The sequence below is a fragment of the Azolla caroliniana genome, unplaced genomic scaffold, assembly GCF_043228905.1.
Source record: "Azolla caroliniana isolate FFs.n. ecotype wild unplaced genomic scaffold, voAzoCaro1.0.p SCAF_2, whole genome shotgun sequence".
NCBI lineage: Eukaryota > Viridiplantae > Streptophyta > Polypodiopsida > Salviniales > Salviniaceae > Azolla > Azolla caroliniana.
In genome coordinates, this window is record NW_028230437.1 from 9,440,557 (window position 1) to 9,462,859 (window position 22,303).

The window sequence follows — 22,303 nt, forward strand, 5'->3', positions numbered from 1 at the left end:
TTTTGGGGTGCCGTCTGTTGCTCTTCCCCGCTTCTTGGTTTGGACGGGCTCAACCAGTGGCGCCAACAGGGTGAGCCATTGTGTCACCGCATGCCATATTTTCCAGCCTTCCTTGCCGTCCTTTCCTCTTACTATATCAATGGTCGTACACAACCCATCGGCGATCAGCACTGGCCAATCTACCTTGACCCCTTCGTACGTTGTGATGATCAAGCCTGCTCGGTTCTGAGGCATGACGGGGGGTTGAGGGTACACGTGGCCGAACTCATGGAGCACACGGGCAATTTCGCGGAATAGCATATCTTCGCCGCCCTGTGTCCTGTAGCCCTTGCTAGCTAGAGAGTAGTCACCGAAATATTTGATGAGTTGCTCGGAGGTAGGATTGTCGATCGTGTAGATGCCTCCCTCCGGAAGGCCTATTAACGCACGGATCGCCTCCTCCGTGATCACCTTTGTGTCGATTTCTTTGATGATCTTTTCGGCCTCCTTGTGTGGCCCCGCCTCCATGATCGTTAAGAAACCCTCCAGTCCGTGTTGTCGTAGCCATTTCTTGGCGGCTTCAGACAGTGTTTGGCAGTCCATCTCTGTGTCGCGGTCGGAGAGCGTTGGCGAGGTTTGGTGGTGGGGAGAGTGTGAGAGAGAAAGTTCTGAGGGAGGGGGTTCTCTGTGTGCGAGCTCTCTGCGATTAATCTTCACGCGTCTGTCTGCGTCTGTTCTCCTTGGTTCGCGATAGGAGAAGGTCTCGATGCGTGGGGGTTTTTCTCTCTGCATCTTGGCGCCTTTTTCGATCCTCCGCGTGCGCAGGTCATGTACTATAATAGCATTGTGTGCCATGTGGCGGTGGTTTCATGTCCTATTCATAGCCCCTCGTACCTTTTTTACGTGCCTCTTTACTCCTCGTTTGCATGGCCGTTTCCACCACTCCTTTCCATGATTTATTTGATTCACTCCTTTATTTTATTTATTTATTTATTTATTTATATTTTTTTGTTTTGTAAAGTAAATCGTGTGCTTAATTTTTCTCCGGTCCTGTCGCCAAAAACTGTGTTAATCCTAGGGCCGGACAACAGCCTAACACAGGGTGTCCACTCAAGACATTTCACCAAAGGGTGGTACGGCAGAATGACTTACGGCACAACGCTTAATTAAACCTTAATTGGTTACTTAGCAATTCGTAATTAACACGTTGTCAGGGTAGTTGTGGTTTGTGCGGCGAAGTCGCAGGGACTAAGGTTAAGGGGGAGTTGAAGGAACTTTTAAAAGGCTTTGCACACAAATGTTAGGAAGATTAAGGATAAGAAGAATAAGAGTTTAAAGTAATGTATGAGAGAGAGACGAGCATAGATAAAAGATAGAGAGAATGTATGATTTAAGAAGGAAGAGTATAAGATATGAACATGATTTATATTAAGAGAACAAGTTTTTACCAACATTACAATGCTTTATAACAAGATGAACCCTTTCTCTACCAAATCTTGATTTGAACCCTTGACTCGAACTTGGAAACACGAGCCTCTTCACCAACAGGCTAACTTGTTTATTTCATTAACTATGTTCTAACTTTCTCTTGATTGATTCCATTACCCTGTTTTCCCTTTCCCCTGTTTATATAAGTGTTGTCATGCATATGGTAATGTATGGGAGCATGGCATGCATGTAATGCATGAGTTACATGTAATGCATGATCGCCATTTGGCGCACATGCATTGCATGTGATGAATGATGGGTATGTATGAAAATAGATATGGGATAAGTATAATGATGAAAATGTATTCTAAAATAATTAACCTAGCTTAGTGGTGTATGCTTGGTGCTTGGTATACAAGGTTGAGGGTTCAAGTTCCTCAATTTTACTTAATACAATATATAGCTTCATTCTTATATCATGAAGCACATTTATTACACACTTTTACAAATAAATAGCCTAGCCTAGTGGTATGTACATTGTACATCGTATATAAGGATGTGGGTTCAAGTCTCTCAAATATTATTAAATACAACATTTAAGCTCATTTTTATATCATGAAGCACATTCTTCACGACACCCACCCCCTCTGAACTTGCACATTGGTTGTGCAAAGTTCATCCAACACTTCTTCTGATTCTTTTAATTCTTCTACTTCTTCATAAAATTCAGGCTCTAATGACTCCCTCCTTTTAAATATTTTAATCCTTTTTCCTGCAATTGGGATACGAATTTCTGTCCCATCTAATTCATTGAGGAAATATGTGGCTTTATCTGTCATTTTCCAAACTTCATAAGGTCCAAACCATCTTTTTGAAAACTTCCGAATAGTACTGTATTGATTATCTAGGCTATTATCATATACTAATACCCAATCTCCCTCTTGCACCTTTCTTGGTCGTATTCTTTTCATCTTGTCAAATCTGTCCTTATTCTTGATTCTTGCCTCTTTCAATCTAGTAGCTGCTTTTTCTATGTCTTCTATCCTGGATTGAAGTTGTCGTATTCGAACCGCAAGTAAATCTTCCCTACTCATTTCCGATTCCCAAGGCAACACAGCCCATGTAGTTATCTTTTCTTCAATTGGCATTATTGGCTTCTGTCCTGTGATTAATTCTGCAGGCATATATCCAATAACAGTGTTGTGAGTTGTCCTATCAGCCCATAGTGCATAGGGTAAGGTTTTTGGCCAATCACTGACCCGTCCTCTACATGCCTTTGCCAAAGCTTTGACTATTGGCCCATGTCCCCTTTCTACCTTTCCATTAGCTTCTGGATTGTACGTCGTTGTCAAAGAAAGCCGAATTCCTATTTTGTCGAAAAAATCTTGAGCTTCCGTAGAATTTAGTTCTCCCCTATCTGCCACTATCTTCCCGATACATCCATATCTACAAACAATGCCCTCCAAGATAAATTGACATACTCCTAATGTCCCTTTTCTTCGGAATGAATGGCCTTCCACTTGATTTGTTAGATCTTCTCTAGCAAGAACCAAGTATCTCTTTTGTCCTACTCCAAGTGGCATTGATACCAAATCTATCATCCACTTGTAATGCACCCCCGGTGAGTATGTTGGGTGTAATTCATCACAAAATTTTACGTTTGAATAATATTGATAAGTGGGACAAGTTTCCGCATACTTTTTTATTTCCTCATAGTATCGAGGCCACCAAAATCATTCTTTAATCTTACTGAAAGTGGCCCACACTCCTCGATGACCAGCCCATTCTTTGTCATGCAACTCTCTGATAATCTCCTTTCTTTGCCCTTCAGAACCTATTACTCTTTGCGGGTTTCCAGTCTTGGTTTTCGGATGTCGCCATAGATATCCTTCATGCATGAAGAACTTATGGGCTTTCTTGCGAAACTATGTGAACTCTTTTCCAGATCGACCTTTGTACTTGTCAGGGGTTTGTAGGTATTTACCTATTTCCTTGAATTCTTCTTCATACTCCTCTTCTAGAAACTGCATTCCTCCTTCCCGGGTAATGCTTGTGGTAAGGACTGTTTGTTCTTTGTCCTCATCGTTCGAGTCTGGAATCTCCTCTTCCTCATACCTTGCTCTTGATAACATATCTGCTACTACATTTCTATTCCCAGAGATATGTCGAACTTCAGGGTTGACTGATCTAATATAGATACACCATCTTAACATGGCTTGATCTGGAATATCACAATTAGCTATGATACCAAGAATAGGCAAACAATCTGTTTCTACTATTACTTCAGCACCAATTAAGTAATCTCTGTTTGTCTTTACTACTGTTACTATCCCCCATAGCTCTCTTTTCACCTGTGCATATTTTCTTTGTCGATCACTAAAAACCTTTGCTCCGAATCGGACTGGATACCTTTCTTCCCCATCTTGTTGGCTTATCACCCATCCAATTCCAATGGGACTAGAGTCTACTGTGAGATATATGGGTCGGGTGTAGCCAGGTTGCTTTAATGGTGGAGCTTGTGCTAAGTAGTACTTCAATTTCTTCATTGCCTCTGAATGCTCTTCACTCCATTCAAATATCTCTCCTTTTCTTAGGAGTCTATATAAAGGTTCAGATAAATGGGCATAATGCGGAATGCATTTACAGTAAAAAACACATACCCCCAGAAACCTTCGTACTTCTGAGACGGATGTACATTCCTCTTGCATATTTTGAATTGCATTAACCTTGGTTGGGGATGGCTTTCTCCCGTATGGGCCACACATATGGCCAACTATTAATATCTCTTTTGCCCCAAATATTGACTTCACCCCTGATAAGGTCAAATGCACTTCTTCCATCCTTGATAGCACCTTCTCACAATCCTTGATATGATCAGCAACAAATTGATGGCAACCACTTTCGTCCAATTCCTCGTTCTTCTCTTCCTCCTTGCATCCCTTAATTGGAACATCATCTAGAAAAGGCATTGTAATATGAGGAATAAAATAACGAAGTACCTTGTTCATTCCATTCATCATATGCGCCACTGAGTTGGTCGCTCCTTGCGGCAAGGTGCACATCCGTACTAACCCTATTGGTGTCTTGATAGAAGTTATATCTCGACTTTTGATAGCAAGTTGAAATTGATCATACCCAGAATAAAGGTCTCCCATTGAATATATAGCTCTTCCTACAAACATCGCAACAAACTCATCCACAATTGGCCCTACTCCCGAGTTTCGGATTGTTACCTTATTCATGGGTTGCATATCTTGGATAAATCGGAGTCGCCCATCTTTCTTTAACACAGTGAACCATCGACTCGAGTAAGGAGCGTTCGATGGTTTCAAGATACCCATCCTTATCTTTTCTTTCAAAAGTTCTAATAGTTGAGGGATTCTAGCCCTAGGCATGGGTATTGGCTTAAAGTTCCATGGAATATGGTTGTTGGTGAAAAAAAAAAAAAACAAATGTGTCGGGGTAGTTGTGGTTCGTGCGGCGAAGTCGCAGGGACTAAGGTTAAGGGGAGTTAAAGAAACTTAACTTTTAATAAGGCTTGTATGGTGATGATAGAATGGTTAAGGATAGTAAGACGAAGAGTTACGAGTAATGTGTGTATGTGTGTGTGTGTGTGTGAGAGAGAGAGAGAGACGAGCATAGATAAAAGATAGAGACAATGTATGATTCAAGAAAGAAGATTGAGACAAAATATGATTCAAAGAACAAGAGTATATGATATAAACATGATGTATATTAAAAATATAATATTTTACCAACTTTACAATACTGACCCTTGATTTGAACCCACGACTTCCACTTTGAAACGTGAGGCTCTTCACTGAATAAGATATCTTCAATACTTGCTTAAATTCTTTTCTCCCACTATCTCTTGATTGATTGATTGCCCTCTTTTCCCTTGATTCATCCCTTAATTCCTTACCTCTCTTTATAGGTTCTCTCATGCATATGATGATATGGGGGTGCATGGCATGCATGTAATGCATGTGATGCATGATCGCCATTTGGCGCACATGCTTTACATGTGATGCATGATAGCCATCATGCTCATCTAAGCTCTAATGTATGAAGATACACATGTCATAAGTATGGTGATAAAAGTATAACTATAGAAAATAACTTATCCTAATGGTATATGCTTCGTCCTTGGTGTGTGAGGTTACGGGTTCATGTCTCTCAAATGTTACTTAATACAATATTCAAGTTTATTTTTATATCGTGAAGCAAATCCTTCACGACAACGCGTAAGATATAACAATGAATACAGAACGGTAATCAAAATTGGAAGATTAAGACAATAAGCTCTATTAATTATCCACTCCTGATTACATTGTAACTGGGCCTTTATATAGGTCTCCGGTGCGAAATACAAAACGGTGCCAACCGGCACCTTTTCGGGATCGGTCCAGATCCGGATCGGCATACCGATTCCGGTCCGTCCGTCCACATCTTCTCATATATTACTATATATTTTAAGACTACTAATTACAACAGTTCCCGAATAAACTATTCCTTTTCACACTTTGGTTTGGACCTCCTTAAGCCTTCTTGCCCACCGGTAACATATGGAAGCACGCTACAACGGCTTGAAGAGCTTGCAGAAGAGATTAGCCAAGGAGACTGAGATGTACAAGATCATTGCGGAAATGGGGCCGAATGTGCTTGGCAAAGAAGAAGCAATGGTATGTACGAAATACAAGACATTGGGAAAAGAAGGTGAAACCTTCTATGGGACCGTTACCTGCCAATAGTGAACAAAAGACGAAAGTAGTCTTGGGAGATCCGACACTTTGAAGTTCCATGGATATCGGACATACCGAAAAGCATTCGCATTCACATCAAAAGAGATAGGGTGCATTGATCCAAAGATAGTGGAGGTGATGGTGATCTTCACGATTGAACATGTGACGTGGAACTTGAAGCCGATCAATGGTTTATAGTTCCAAAGAAGAATGGGTCACTCCGGTTCGTTCAAGATTTGCAACCGGTGAGCAAGGTCACGATCCAGAACTCCAGAGATGGTCCGATAGTGGATGAATTTGCGGAAGCATTTTCCGGATGCATGATATACTCCATCGGAGACTGATAGGGTTAGTTCGGATGTGTACGCTATCACAAGGAGCAATGAACTTGATCACACATATGATGAATGCAATGAACAAGGTGCTTCAGGACTACATTCTGGAGATAACAATGTCGTTCCTAGATGACATTCCGATGAAAGGATGTGCGATGGAAGAAAAGGATGAGAATATGGATGATCGGGGATGTCGAAAGTTTGTAGTCGACCATATTCGCGACTGGGAGAAAGTGATATAGAAGTTACAAGATGTGCACTTAACACTCTTTGGAGAGAAATCGACATTCGGACAAGAAGAGATACTGGTAGTAGGACATCTGTGTGGTCCCTACGGACAAAGACCATCACCAGTCAAGATCAATGCGATTCAAGCCATGAAAGAAATATGAAAGTAGCAATCCAAGGTTCGTAGGTTCCTTTGGGCATGTGTGTTCTATCATATATGGATTCCACACTATCCACACATTGCGGACCCACTCTATCACCTGTTGCGGAAGGGGAAGAAGTTCGAATGGAATCTGGAGCACATCAAAGCTATGAGGAAGCTGAAGGAAGCGCTACGGAGGGCAATTGCACTTAAGAAGCCGAACTATGACAAACGGTCATAGTAACGGTTGATACAAGTCCAACCGGGATTGGATGGGTCATCAACCAAGCCGACTCGGATGGTTCACGATATCCGATTTGATTTAGAGCAAAGTTTCTCAACGAAAGGCAATGAGGATATGCACAAGTTAAAAGACAATTATGGGGAGTCATATCAGCAATAAAATCGGATCAGAATTATTTGATCTTAGCCGAAGTAGTGATCGAAACGAATTGGCTTCCGATACTCGGGATGATGCGATGTTGCATGATACCGGATGTGTCTATGCTAAGATGGATTGCATATGTAAAGTCACTTAATCCGGACGTTTGACACATCTCAGGAAAAGACAACGTAGTAGCGGATATGTTATCAAGGGTTCAGTTTGAAGATGACATAGTCGAATCGGATAATGAAGAAGTTTCCGAAGATTACTTTACTTCGGGGCACATATGCCGGGTAAACGTAATTCGGGAGTTCTGGGAAGACGAATACGAGGGAGAAAGCTTGCTAATTGGGAAAGTGCTACAAGAAATCAAGGAATCATCGGACAACAAAGAAAACAAAGCCGAGAAGACTATGCCCCAACTCCGGAACACCTTCTTCTCGACCAGATCCTACACCTAGTAACTGAACTCATCATTGCTGTATTCAAGGAATATACATGGCAGGACTTCGGATCCAGTTTTTCTCTCTTGTCCTTCGCAACATGCACATATGTGAGACACTTGAACACCTTCAGATGCTGGTAAGATACATCTTTACCAATGCTTATTTTCTGAGGTGAGTCTCCTTCCAAGGGTGCTGAGGGTGGTTTGTTTATCACATAGGTCGCCATCGTCAGCGCCTCAGCCCAAAATGTCTTTGGTAATTTTGCATGTGCCAGCATGCTCCGGACTCTCTCCATTATGGTCCAGTTCATCCATTCAGCCAACCCGTTCAATTCCGGCGTCTTCAGCATGGTGAATTCGAGCTGGATTCCCTTCGACCAACAGTACTCCTCGAACTACCCCTGGTATTCTCCTCCGTTGTCCGCTCGAACCGCTTTCAGCTGCCGGCTGGTTTCTCTTTCCAATCTCGCGTGGATTTCCTTGAAGACGGATAGCACCTGATCCTTCATCTTCAACGGTGAGACCCACAGCTTCCAGATGTGGTCATCTATGAACGTCGCGAAGTATTGCTATCCGGCATGTGAATTCGTGTCCACTTGACACACATCGATATGGACCAGCTCCAGTGGTACATTCCGTCTCATCCGTGGTCTTGATCGGAACAAGGTTGACCTTCCAGGTTCGAGCCACTATTAGGCTCCCTTTGTGAACTTCATAATGAGGTTGACCTTCCGGATGCTACCTGTGTAGCCTTCATCAACTCGCCTACCGGCTGATATCAGGTTCAATCAGACCTCCAGAATGTGTCGGACATCCTTCATCAACAACTTGCATCCGGTTATTGTCATCAACAACACATCTCCTATGTTGATAATTCGGCATGTTCCTTTATTCCCCATCCCAACGCAACCATGATCACTGGCTGTGTAGGATGAGAAGCATTTCTGATCTGGTGTAAGGTGGAATGACGCTCCGGAATCAACAACCCACGTTGTCTCATCGCCGACAAGGTTTAACTCATTCTCCTCGGTAATGAGCATTAGTTCCTCTTCACTTGCCACGATTGCACACGTTCCTTTCCGATCCGATCCGAACTGTTTTGGTTTGAACTCTTCTTCGAATTGGTGGTGCCGGTGTCTTTCTCTTTCCGGAAATGCCGACAGTTCTTCTGGAAGTGCCCTGGCCTCCCACAGTAGAAGCAAGTAGGCCTCTCCCTTGACATCGACCTCGTCCCCGATTTGTCCCGGTTTTGGGGACTCCGATACCGGCCTCTTCCCCAGTTGTGGTCATCTTTCGTGACTAAGGCCTTCGAATCAGTTCCGGACTCCCGGTCCTTCCAGCGAGCTTCTTTATCTAGCAGGTTTAACTTGACTCTTGCTAGGGACAACTGTTTTCCTTACAGCCTGGCGTTGCCCAACGTGACAACTAGCATCTCCCAATTATCCAGGAGGGAACCGAGCAGTAGTAATGCGAGTACCTCATCGGTGAGAGGTACTTCCAATGAGTTTTCTTGGTGTATTAGCCCCTAGAAGGCATTCATGTGCTCCGCCATACTAGAGCTGTCCTGGTACCGGAGCCTCACTAGCTTCCGGAATACCGAAACCCGATTAACGTCATTCTTGTTCTGGAACATGATGTCGATCTTCTCCCAGAGTTCATGCGCCTTGCTCTCGTCATTGAAGTTGTTGTACAAGCTCATGTAGATGAAGCATCTGATGTATGTCGCCATCTTCATGTGCATCACCTCCCACACTATGGCGTCGATCTTATCCGGTTTCTTGTCCCCGAACTGAACCAGCAACCAAAGATCTTTAACCACTAGCATATCCCTCATCTTCGACTTCCACATTGAGTAGTTGGAGCCGGTGAGCTTGAACATGCTGTTGAACGATTCTTCCATTTCCGGTGTTGTTCACTTTGATACGAGATTGTAGAGAATGGCACGGAATATTGCTCAGCCACAACCGAGTCTTGAATCACTTCGATTACGTGGAAAACCCTGAATGGGTAAAACCACGGGAGCCCACAAACTCCAACTATCACTATATGAGAACAATACAATCAGAGGCTCGATGGCAACTACCTCGAGCTCTGTATCTTCGCCATGCGGTGGTTACAACAGAGTATCGCACTATATCTCTTCTCTCGCTCTCTCTCTATACAAGAACAATTATGCACACTCCACAATATGACAACATTTGTCCACACACCTAAAGTGATTGCCCTAAGTCATATTTATACTTATGTGAACTTAGGGCTATTTACAAATATAGCCTCAATAGGCTTGCTCAACACATTTACAAGTATGTCTTCTCTTCCGGTTCTCACCGGGGCCTCTTTTTTCATAACCGGATCCCATCCTAAGGGACCGATTTCCCAACATTTTTTAAATCACCTTTGAGGGAAATACCTCTCCCTTAAAGATGATTTAAAAGATTAGATTTTATTTCTGTGAAGCTAAGCATGTTGATGAAAGCCAAACCTGATTTAGGGGTGATCTTTTAGATAACCTTTGACGGAAATACCTTCATGACATTTATTTTTCGAAATACTAAACGAAAGTTGAATCTGGTTTATATGTCATTACTAGCAACCTACCCTCGAAGGTGACCTTTCACATTACAAACGGTTTCCTATACCATGTAGTGGAAATGTCTGTGTTCTAGATTTACCAAACTTGACACAAAACATTCTTCACGAATCTCATGATGCACCATCTACTAGTAATCATGGAATACAAAGAACACTCGTACTCATCGCAAGTACATTTTTTTGGCTTAAGATGCACTCTAACATACATAAATACATGACTTAATGCTTCAAATGTTAGGTTAACATGTTAGAATCACTTAAAGTTGTTTGTCATTTGCTAGTTTATCTTGTATATAGAGGGGTCATGATGTCATTTGGCTTGTCGTTGAGAGACTCATGAAATTGGCTAGATTTATTCCTACCAAAATCATAGTAACCACTCAACAATTGGTTCATCAATTTGTTGATGAGTTATTTCTTTTTTATGGCTTACTGATGGATATGGCTTTTCTTGCTAGTTTATATCGTATACAACGGGGTCACGATGTCATTTGGATTGTCATTGAGAGACTCATAATATTGGCAAGATTTATCCCTACTAAGACCACAGTAACCACTCAATAATTGGTTCATCAATTTGTTGATGAGTTATTTCTTTTTTATGGCTTGCCGATGGATATTGTTAATGATCGAGTTTCCAAGTTTTCTAGTGACTTTTGGACTCGGGTCTTTAAGAAACAAGAAACTAATTTGAGTAGGAGTTCCACAAATCATCCTTAGTATAATGGACAAACTGAACGAGTTAATCAAATTATTGTGGACATGCTTCAAGCTTATGTACCAAAAACCCCTTCTAAGTGGGAGTAATACCTTCCTATTTTAGAATCTACCTATAATAGCTCCAAATATACATCCATTGGATATAATTCTTTGATGTTGATGTATGGTTTTCAGCCACGTGCCCTAGTAGATGTCACAAATTATTGTGATACATTAGGCAATACATGAAATTATTTCCAAGACATGAACCAAATTTTGCATATTGTAAAGGAAAGTGTTAAGACAACTCAAGATCATGCTAATTTGAGTAGACATCCTCATCCATTTACTATTGGTCAAAACATTTACTGTGTGCACCTACTGACTCTACGTCATTGTCTATGGCCAAGTGTGCTAAGTGAGCGCCATGATATTCTGGCCCCTTTTAATTTCTTAAACGGGTTGGATCATCTTGCCTGACCCCACAACGTTGTTATTCCTCTTATTTTTCACGTTAGTCATTTAAAACCATTTTTACGGTCTCGTGATAATGCCATGATCGTGAAGGATCTTGTAACATAAGAGGATTTTTCTTACATACGTCCTCATGTTGTTGAACAAATTCTTGTTTCTCATACTACACTTTTACGTTCTAAAGACATTCGGATATTTAAGATCAAATGCATGGATAAACCTATTGTTGAGAATCGAACTCAACTTCCCATAGATAGGCTTCACACTAGCTCATGGACATACCAAGCTAGTTTTGTAAATAGTAGAAAGGGCACTTTCCCTAGCTCAGTTGGTATTTAAACCAACCCCTTGTAACTTAGTTATTGTTGGACGTTTTATGTTTTGATGTATTTTAGGTTAATACACAGTTTAGTTTTTCGATCTCTGTCTCAAGAGCTCTCTCTCTCTCTCTCCCTTTGTTGCCACACACACACTCTCTCTCTCTTAATAATCTTCCGCTACATTGCAATCACTGTTGCCTTCATTTTGTTGCATGGTATCAGAGTGTGTGGTTGCTTGATCAAGCATTTCCGACTTTGTTGTGTTGCATGCCGACGATCAACAGAACCGGCCCATCGACAGAGAAGAAATCACCATGAATACTCAAATGGGAAGCGCTCTTCCTACCAGGAAGCTCGACAGAACGAACTTTGCATCTTGGGAATACAAAGATGCATCAATACCTTGTCGGACAAGGCTACTAGAGCTACATCAAAGGAGTTCACAAATCACACCCCAACCCAACACACGCCAACTATCCCTCTTGGGAGCAAGCCGCAAGCCGTGTGTTGTATTGCCTCGCATCATGCGTTCATGATCATATGCTTGGCTACGTTCGAGAGGCTAAAACGTTGAAGCAGGCGTGGGAAAACCTCAAGAAGATTTTCGCAGCCAATACGGCCGTACGAAAGCTCCAACTTCGACAAGAGCTGAACAATCTTCAACAAAGGGACATGTCAATCGACAACTACACCTTAAAGATCAAAGAGTTGTGTGATGCCCTTGGATCGATCAATGTTAGCATTGACGACGAAGAAATGGTGCAGATATGCCTTGGTGGCTTGGCACCGCATTTTGGCGCAATAAGATCGGCCGTTCTCGCGAGAGAGAATCCTCCCTCCTTTTTTGATCTCCAATCATTGTTGCTAGTTGAAGAGAATCACATGCGTCAAAGGAACAACGCGCATGACGGACAAATGCTATGTTCGAGCTTTGATGGAGGAAGAGGACAAAGTCGCGGGACAAGAGCTGAACAATCTTCAACAAAGGGACATGTCAATCGACAACTACACCTTAAAGATCAAAGAGTTGTGTGATGCCCTTGGATCGATCAATGTTAGCATTGACGACGAAGAAATGGTGCAGATATGCCTTGGTGGCTTGGCACCGCATTTTGGCGCAATAAGATCGGCCGTTCTCGCGAGAGAGAATCCTCCCTCCTTTTTTGATCTCCAATCATTGTTGCTAGTTGAAGAGAATCACATGCGTCAAAGGAACAACGCGCATGACGGACAAATGCTATGTTCGAGCTTTGATGGAGGAAGAGGACAAAGTCGCGGGACAAGAGCTGAACAATCTTCAACAAAGGGACATGTCAATCGACAACTACACCTTAAAGATCAAAGAGTTGTGTGATGCCCTTGGATCGATCAATGTTAGCATTGACGACGAAGAAATGGTGCAGATATGCCTTGGTGGCTTGGCACCGCATTTTGGCGCAATAAGATCTCCAATCATTGTTGCTAGTTGAAGAGAATCACATGCGTCAAAGGAACAACGCACATGACGGACAAATGCTATGTTCGAGCTTTGATGGAGGAAGAGGACAAAGTCGCGGGACAAGAGCTGAACAATCTTCAACAAAGGGACATGTCAATCGACAACTACACCTTAAAGATCAAAGAGTTGTGTGATGCCCTTGGATCGATCAATGTTAGCATTGACGACGAAGAAATGGTGCAGATATGCCTTGGTGGCTTGGCACCGCATTTTGGCGCAATAAGATCGGCCGTTCTCGCGAGAGAGAATCCTCCCTCCTTTTTTGATCTCCAATCATTGTTGCTAGTTGAAGAGAATCACATGCGTCAAAGGAACAACGCGCATGACGGACAAATGCTATGTTCGAGCTTTGATGGAGGAAGAGGACAAAGTCGCGGAAGGAGAGGTCGATTTGGCCAAGGCCGACATAACCAAGAGCGTAACTCCCACCAATGGCAAGCGGATAGAAACGGCCCCTGAGAGTTCGGCGGAAGGGGGAGTCATCACGCCGGACCAAGCAACCTTAGGAACCCAGTTGACTGCGGGTACTGCGGAAAACCCAGCCACTACGAAGAGCAGTGTCGGAAGAAGAAGCGTGAGCAAGTCCGACAACTAACAAATTACGCCACGAACTCCGACTACGGAGACCGCGGCGGAATGTTCATAATGAAGCACGAAGCGCACTCAATGTCCGCACTTGTGTCAACTACCGCTTCCACTCCGAACAACATATGGTTTGTCGATTTGGGAGCATCCAATCACATGACATCCCATGAAGATTGGTTTCGGGAACTAAGGAAGCCCGAACTTCCTGGATATGTCGAAACTGGAGATGACACGACACACCCCATATAGCATATTGGGAACGTCCCATTCGGAAACGACGGCAAACAAACCTACCTCAAGAACGTGTTGCATGTCCCCACCATTACGAAAAACCTGGTCTCAGTCGGCTAGATTGTTGAACAAGGAATGCAAGTATGCTTCAATAATGACGGATGCTTCATCGAAAAAGGCGATCAAGTCATAGCTCACGGCCGACGAGAAGGCCATATGTTCATCCTTGAATCGAGCGAGGTAAAGTCGGCCATGTATGCAAAGGGCCAGAAAGTCGAAACCGACTTGAAACTGTGGCACAAGAGAATCGGCCACATCAATCTCCAGAAGCTCTAGAATATGTGTTGAGTGACAAGCTCAACATTGAGTGCGCAATACGGTACGTAACCTAGTGCGTAGATAGGGTGCGTAAAACAGTACGCATAACGTGGCCATATCGGTGCATAAACCGGAAGGCCGTTAGTATGGTATTCCTCGTAAGGAATAATTTTGGGAGTAGTGTAGTAGGCTCATTTATGAGCATTCACGTGATGTCAGTACTTGTGTTAGCCCGATAGTCAAGGCTTGTATAAAAGTGGTCACTGAGCACATCCTATGTACAGATTGAGTATTATTTTGAATTGAGTTTTCAGTGTGTCTTCTCTCTCTCTGTGTCTCTCCCGCGTACTGTGTATATTCAAGCTCTCCATTAAACCTGCATTTCTGTGTTCAGTTTTCTACTTGCTTCCGCACGCTATTCTTTACAATATGCAATCGAAAGGAGTTGTAATCGGACTCCCGAACTTTACGGTGAAGGAGATTACAAGCGTATGCGACGCATGTCAGTTCGGAAAGCAACGTCGTCACCCATTCCCTAAAGAGCGGAATGTGATCAAAGGAATCCTGGATGTCATACATTCACATGTGTGGGGACCAACCCAAACAGCAACATTCGGCGAACGCTGATACTATGTCACCTTCATCGATGACTTCTCCAAGAACACCTACATCTATCTGATGAAGCAAAAGAGTGAAGTGTTCAAACACTTCCACACATTCAAGAATGAAGTCGAAAAAACTACGGGTTGGCATGTACGCTGTCTTCGATCAGATGTAGGCAAAGAATATTTTTCGGATGAATTTACCATGTATCTCCGAAAAGAAGGAATCCGACGAGAGTTCTCGTGTCAACACACGCCTCAGAAAAACTATGCTTTTATGATGAAAGTAGCATCAGTACGGGAACCGGAAACGCTTTCCGAAGCCACAAAGGATGGGTCGACGGGATGAATGAAGAGATGGAAGCTTTATGCAAAAATGAGACATGGGATCTCGTTCCTCTCCCCCCAAACAAGAAAGCGTTTGGTTGCAGATGGATATACAAAGTAAAATACAATGCCGACGAATCCGTAAATCACTTCAAAGCATGACTCGTTGCGAAAGGCTACACGCAAACGCATGGCATAGACTACGAAGAAACCTTTGCCCTGGTGGCAAAGATGACAACAGTACGGAAAATAATTGCACTCGCCACAGTGAAGGGATGGCACCTCCACCAGATGGATGTGAAAAATGCTTTCCTCCAAGGAGAGTTAGAAGAAGAGATATACATGATACAACTACCCAGATTCGAATCGCATAAACATCCGCACGCCGTATGCCGACTCAAGAAGCCACTCTACGGCCTGAAACAAGCACCACGTGCTTGACATTTGAAGATCACGCAGTATCTTCACCAAGTTGGATTTTGGATGTCAAAATCCGATACTTCTCTGTAGATCCGAAATGAGTCAGATAGCCCGATCATCATCATCTTATACGTGAATGACTTGGTCATCGGAGGAAAGGATCTCGCCGAGACCAACAAAGTCAAAACACTTCTCTCCGGCAAATTCGAAATGAAAGACCTGCACGAATTCCATTACTTCCTAGGCATTGAAGTAATTCGGACACCAATCGGGATAATGCTCTCACAACAGCACTACATCCTCAACTTACTCTACAAGTTCGGAATGACCGAATGCAAGGCTTTGTCTAACCCTCTCGATCGTAACCTAAAGATTGATGCCACTTTCGGAACCGCTGAGAACGAGCCAACTTAGTATCGACAACTAATTGGTAGTTTGATCTATCTAACCATTACGCGACCCGACCTCAATTATTAGGTCGGCCTACTTAGCCAATTCATGCAGAATCCGCGAAACTTTCACCTTGATTGTGCTAAAAGGATACTATGGTATGTCAGTACGACAATGGCTTACGACATCATGTATAAGTTGAACACGACTATTCGACTCAAAGGGTACACCGACGCGGACTAGGCAGGCTATAAAGCGGATAGGCGATCCACCTTCGGATTGGTCTTCTCCCTCGGCAGTGGAGCAATCTCTTGGAGCAGCAAGAAACAGCCGACAATCGCACTGTCGAGCAAGAAAGTCGAATATAGGGGCGTTGTAGTCGCCGCATGCGAAGCCGTATGGCTTAAACGCATACTAAAGGATCTCAGCGTTCCCATCAAGGATCCAATTCATCTCTACTGCGACAAAATGAGCAGTATCTACCTGGTGTGGAACCCCGTATTCCACGCACGGACGAAACATATCGAAGTGCATTACCACTTCATCCGCGAGCGCGTACAGGCCGACGAGATCAATCTACAACATACTAGTACGCACCTCCAAGTTGCTGATATATTTACGAAGGCCTTAGGAGTCGACAAGCTCGGGCAATTTGCATTGGACCTTGGTCTCACGACATCTACATTGCCGAGCTTGAGGGGGAGTACGCAACATACGCAACACGGATAGACTACGCAACATGCAATTAGAAGCGTAAAGCAAGCCAGAATCCGATTCCTTAAATCGAGGTACTCTAAAGACCGAAACAACTTTTTGACATATGGAAGTTGTGTTTGAAAGGGCGTGTTGAGAATCGAACCCAACTTCTCATAGATAGGCTTCACACTAGCTCATGGACATACTAGGCTAGTTTTGTAAATAGTAGAAAGGGCACTTGCCCTAGCTCAGTTGATATTTAAACCAACCCCTTGTAACTTAGTTACTGTTGGACGTTTTATGTTTTGATGTATTTTTGGTTAATACACAGTTTAGTTTTTCCATCTCTGTCTCAAGAGCTCTCTCTCTCTCTCTCTCCCTTTGTTGGCACACACACTCAATCATCTTCCGTTGCATTGCAATCACTCTTGCCTTCATTTTGTTACACCTATTGATGATGCCACATTGGAACGCAAGCATACTCTTAAGGCACAATTTGCAATCTTTTCAAGCATGGGGGTATGTTATGCATACATAACGAAGGTGAGGGTAGGTCACTAATATTTACATAAGTGAAGGGTATGTTCACTAATGTTAGAAAGGGGCGAATGTGATTGGATAGAACGAATGGTAGGTGCATGCACTATCATGATCATAACAACCAATGAATGGAGAGTGTTTTAGAAGGCAAATCTATTCAAGGGGTCTAGGTAGAGGTATAAGTATGAGGCCTAGCTACCCTCATAAAACACATTAGATTGGAAGGTCGTGGTCTTAAGACACCAGTGGTGCGGGCTAAGCTTTTTTCACTATAATCATATTATCTCATCTTAGGTATTAGTCATCCTAATATCTATTGGTATGGGATGTTAGTATTTGATTGGATATTTCTTGATCATAGCTCTGGGGTGTTCAGGTGGAACAAGTTCTTCTATCCAATCTATCTAATAATGAAATCAAAGAGCATTGCAAGGAGATAGTTGTATTTAGAACCTATCTCATGCATGTAGATTTAGAAATATAGGACATAAATTTGATGTACATAACCATGAAGGACTCATTATAGGTTGGAAGTATCTTCATCGAGGTAAATTGCACACACCCAAGCACTTGAAGACATCAGGATCCAAGATAAACTTAGCAATGTTCAAGACAATATTGTGGGAAAACAACTCATGCGAAACCAAAACTTGGTCTTTGGTGTGCTACCTATGTATCTAAGGATTGGATCCGGTGGTCACACTCATGAACTATTCAAGGATGCATATTGCCCCAACAAAATGCTTGGAGGAACATTTGCTCAAAAGGATGTGTGTGCAAAGTATGAGGTCAATATGTGCTCATGATCTGATTTCCAATGTGTGGATGGACAACACCAACATGATAGATGCAAAGGAAATAGTAAAAGGGTGGATGTGGACATGAGGAAGTTGGTTTTCTATTTTGTGATTAGGATGAGTGATGATGGTGTGGGGACTGAAGCAGATATTATGAGAAGGTGAGGATTTTTTTGAGTCATTTTTTGGTTGTCAGTACAGGATTTCTACGGTAAGTGGCGGAAATCATGAGATAATCGGAGATAGCAAGATGGTGGATGTGGACATGAGAAAGCTGGTTTTCTATTTTGTGATCAGGATGAGTGATGTTGGTGTTGGGGTTGAAGTAGATTACTATGAGAAGGTGAGGATTTTTTTGACTCATTTCCTGGCTATCAATACAGGATTTTAGCGGTAAGCGGCTAAAATCTTGAGATAATCAGAGATAGCGAGATGGTGGAAGTCGACATGAGGAAGCTGGTTTTCTGTTTTGTGATCAGGATGAGGGATGTTGGTGTGGGGGTTGAAGTAGATTATTATAAGGGGAGGAACATCTTGACAGTACAGGATTTTCGTGGTAATAGGACAGATGGCACGATGGTCGACGAGATGCTGATTTAGACTGAATTAAGAAGATGTTATGGTTCTCATAGGATGAGTGATGATGGTGATGTGGATTGAAGTAGATTTTTCAGGACGAGAGGATCAGTGGTGATGGTGTGGGGGCTGAAGCAGATCATGAGGGGATGAGGAAGCATCCTATACTCATTTTGTTGTTATTTGCACAGGACTTTGGTGGTAAGTGGTGAGATGGTTGATGCGGACCGAAGGAAGTAGAATTTTGTTTGGTGATAAGGATGAGCGAAGATGTTGTGGGGTTCGAAGCATAAGACCTCGGCGAGATGGTTGATGCAAACTGAAGGAAGTAGTTTGTCTGTGTTTTATGAGTGATGATGGTGGGGAAGGCTGAAGCAGATCATGAGGGGATGAGGAAACATACTAGGCTTATTTTGTTGTTATTTGTATAGGACCTTGGGGGTAAGCGGTGAGATGGTTGATGCGAACCAAAGGAAGTAGAATTTTGTTTGGTGATAAGGATGAGCGAAGATGTTGTGGGGGTCGAAGCATATTTGTTTGAGGTGATGAGGACATAGATATTTTTGTTTTATAGGTAGATGATTGTGGTGTTACCGGCGCGTGGCTTTTGTGAGAACATGAAGGTTGGGATAAACCGGAGTGTTGATGTTATGGACATTCAATACAAGTACATTTTCAATGGTCGTGAATATGAAGGACGTGTAAATGGGGGGTCTATCCAAGGTGGCATTCCAACGGTTTACCCCAAGAGGCATGTGCATCATGGACTGTTTTCGTGTCTTCAACTGCAGCAGTTGAAGAAGGTCTTGATGGACAAAAATTTCCCAAGCGGCTTGAGTGATTGGGCCAATACAAATGCATTCTATGATGGGTTGGCTACATGTTCAAATTATTGAAGAAGGTTTTGATGGGCAATAATGTTGGTTATATGTTGAGTATGGTCTTTAGTACATGCAAAACCAAATGCAAACATGAAGTTTTCAGACTACCAGTCAAGGTGGACAGCCAGGAGCTTTAATATATGCAGAATCAAGTTCCACCAACTTTGTCTGCAACATGAAGTTTTTAAAGACCCTGACAAGAGCCAAAGGAAGATTTGTTTTAGACGCTTCTAACTACAGATGTGGTCTCATGGAATGCAATGATGATAGAATGGATGTTTCGATGAAACACTAACTTGTTTTCATATGCTGGAGATTGATGGTATGGTCCCCGATTCTATCACCTTTATATGTGCTCTCCTAGCTTGTCGTAGCAAAGGTGCTATTAGGAAAGGCTGAGAGTTGTATTCATGGATTATAATTATCTTTATCTTCCCAAATGCCATTGCTTATATTTGGTCTTTTCTTTGATGATATATACTTGTGGAGTTGAAACAATATTATATACTGTTTGTATAGTGCCTCTGGCCAAGTTTTTAATTTTAATACCAATGAAGCATATGTTTTTAGGAAAAAAAAAGGCAATAGTAAAAGGGGTCTATATGAAAGTTTAGAGGTTGTATTCATGGCTAGCTTAGTCATGTGCCCATAGAAGGCATGGTGTTCCTAGGGGGAACATGGCTAAGGGCTTTCAAAATCAAATATCGTCAACACAATCATTGGCATCCATTCACAAGACAAGACATACACTAACCTAGGCTTGAAAATTAAATTGAAAGTGGATAGTAGATCATATATTATATTCCAAAACTGACTCTTAATTATTTGTTGCAAGATTGGCTATTAATGAAGTGTTTAGTGTTGCAATTCTAGAATATTGGTTCATCCCTTACCCATATCCATCATTTTGAGGTAGATGGGCATGATGAATTTCAAGGTTTGGTAGATTTTGAAGTTTTGCCAATGTTCATATATCTTGTTTGATTTTAGGAAAAGGATTTTGTAGTTTTGTGCTCATAAGTGACTATAAATACATATAAATGTTATGATTGTGTGTGAAGGGATCTTTACCTATGTGCACATGACCGAATAGACACACATATAAATGTTATGATTGTATGTAAAGGAAATTGTAGCTATGTGCTCATAGCCGAGTAGAGAAACAAACATATAAATGTTACTATACGGCATTTTGGAAATTTTTTGTATTTAAATGTCTGCGAGGATTGTTTTCTTATGTGGGTAGACTTAGCATTGTCGAGACGTAACATCGTTTTCTTCACCATATTGTATGCATTAGAAATGAGTTGATGTCATTGTTGGTCCAAAGCCATCTTATGTTTAGAGCGTGTTCTCGAAAGCATCGATAACCTTTTCCGTTGTTTACAATTTAGATGTTTTGACATACACGGAAGCATACATTAATTGAATACTCTCATCTTTTTTCATTGACTTGTGTTTCCGTTTAAATTATGATCGAAATTCGATATCGCATTAGAAATTAATTGATGTGATTGTTGGTTAGAAGCCATCTTGTGCTTATTACCTGTAATCTCGAAAGCATCGAAAACCTTTTCCATTGTTCAAGGTTTAGATGTTTGGACATACAAGGAAGCATACATTAATTTAATACTCTCATCTTTCTTCATTGACTTGCGTTTCTGTTTAAAGGATGAGTGAAAGTCGATATCGCATTAGAAATGAGTTGTTCTGATTATTGATCCTAACCCATGTTGTGTTTACAACTTGTGATCTCGAAAGCATGGATAACCTTTTCCGTTGTTCAAGGTTTAGATGTTTGAACATACATGGAAGCATACACTAATTCAATACTCTCATCTTTCTTCATTGACTTGCGTTTCCATTTAAATTATGAGGGAAAGTCGATATTGCATTAGAAATGAGTTGTGGTGATTATTGGTCCTAAACCATGTGTTTACAATTTGTGAAAGCATCAATAACATTTTCCATTGTTCATAGTTTAGATGTTTGGGGATACACAAAAGCATATATTAATTGAATACTCTCATCTTTCTCCATTGACTTGCATTTCTGTTTAAATTATGAGCGAAAGTCAATATCACATTAGAAATGAGTTGATGTGATTATTTGTCCTTAGCCATGTTGTGTTTAGAACTTGTGATTTCGAAAGCATCGATAACCTTTTCCGTTGTTCAAGGTTTACATGTTTGAACATACATGGAAGCATACATTAGTTGAATACTCTCATCTTTCTTCATTGACTTGCGTTTCCATTTAAATTATGAGGGAAAGTCGATATTGCATTAGAAATGAGTTGTTGTGATCCTAAACCGTGTTTACAACCTGTAATCTCGAAAGCATCGATAACATTTTTCATTGTTCATAGTTTAGATGTTTGGGGATACACAAAAGCATATATTAATTGAATACTCTCATCTTTCTCGATTGACTTGCGTTTCTGTTTAAATTATGAGCGAAAGTCGATATCACATTAGAAATGAGTTGATGTGATTATTGGTCCTTAGCCATGTTGTGTTTACAGCTTGTGATTTCGAAAGCATCGATAATCTTTTCCATTGTTCATAGGTTAGATGTTTGGAAATACACGGAAGCATACATTGATTGAATAGTCTCAGTGATTATTCCGTTTTAATTGTCAGTGATTATTGGTCCTAATCAGTGTTGTGTTTA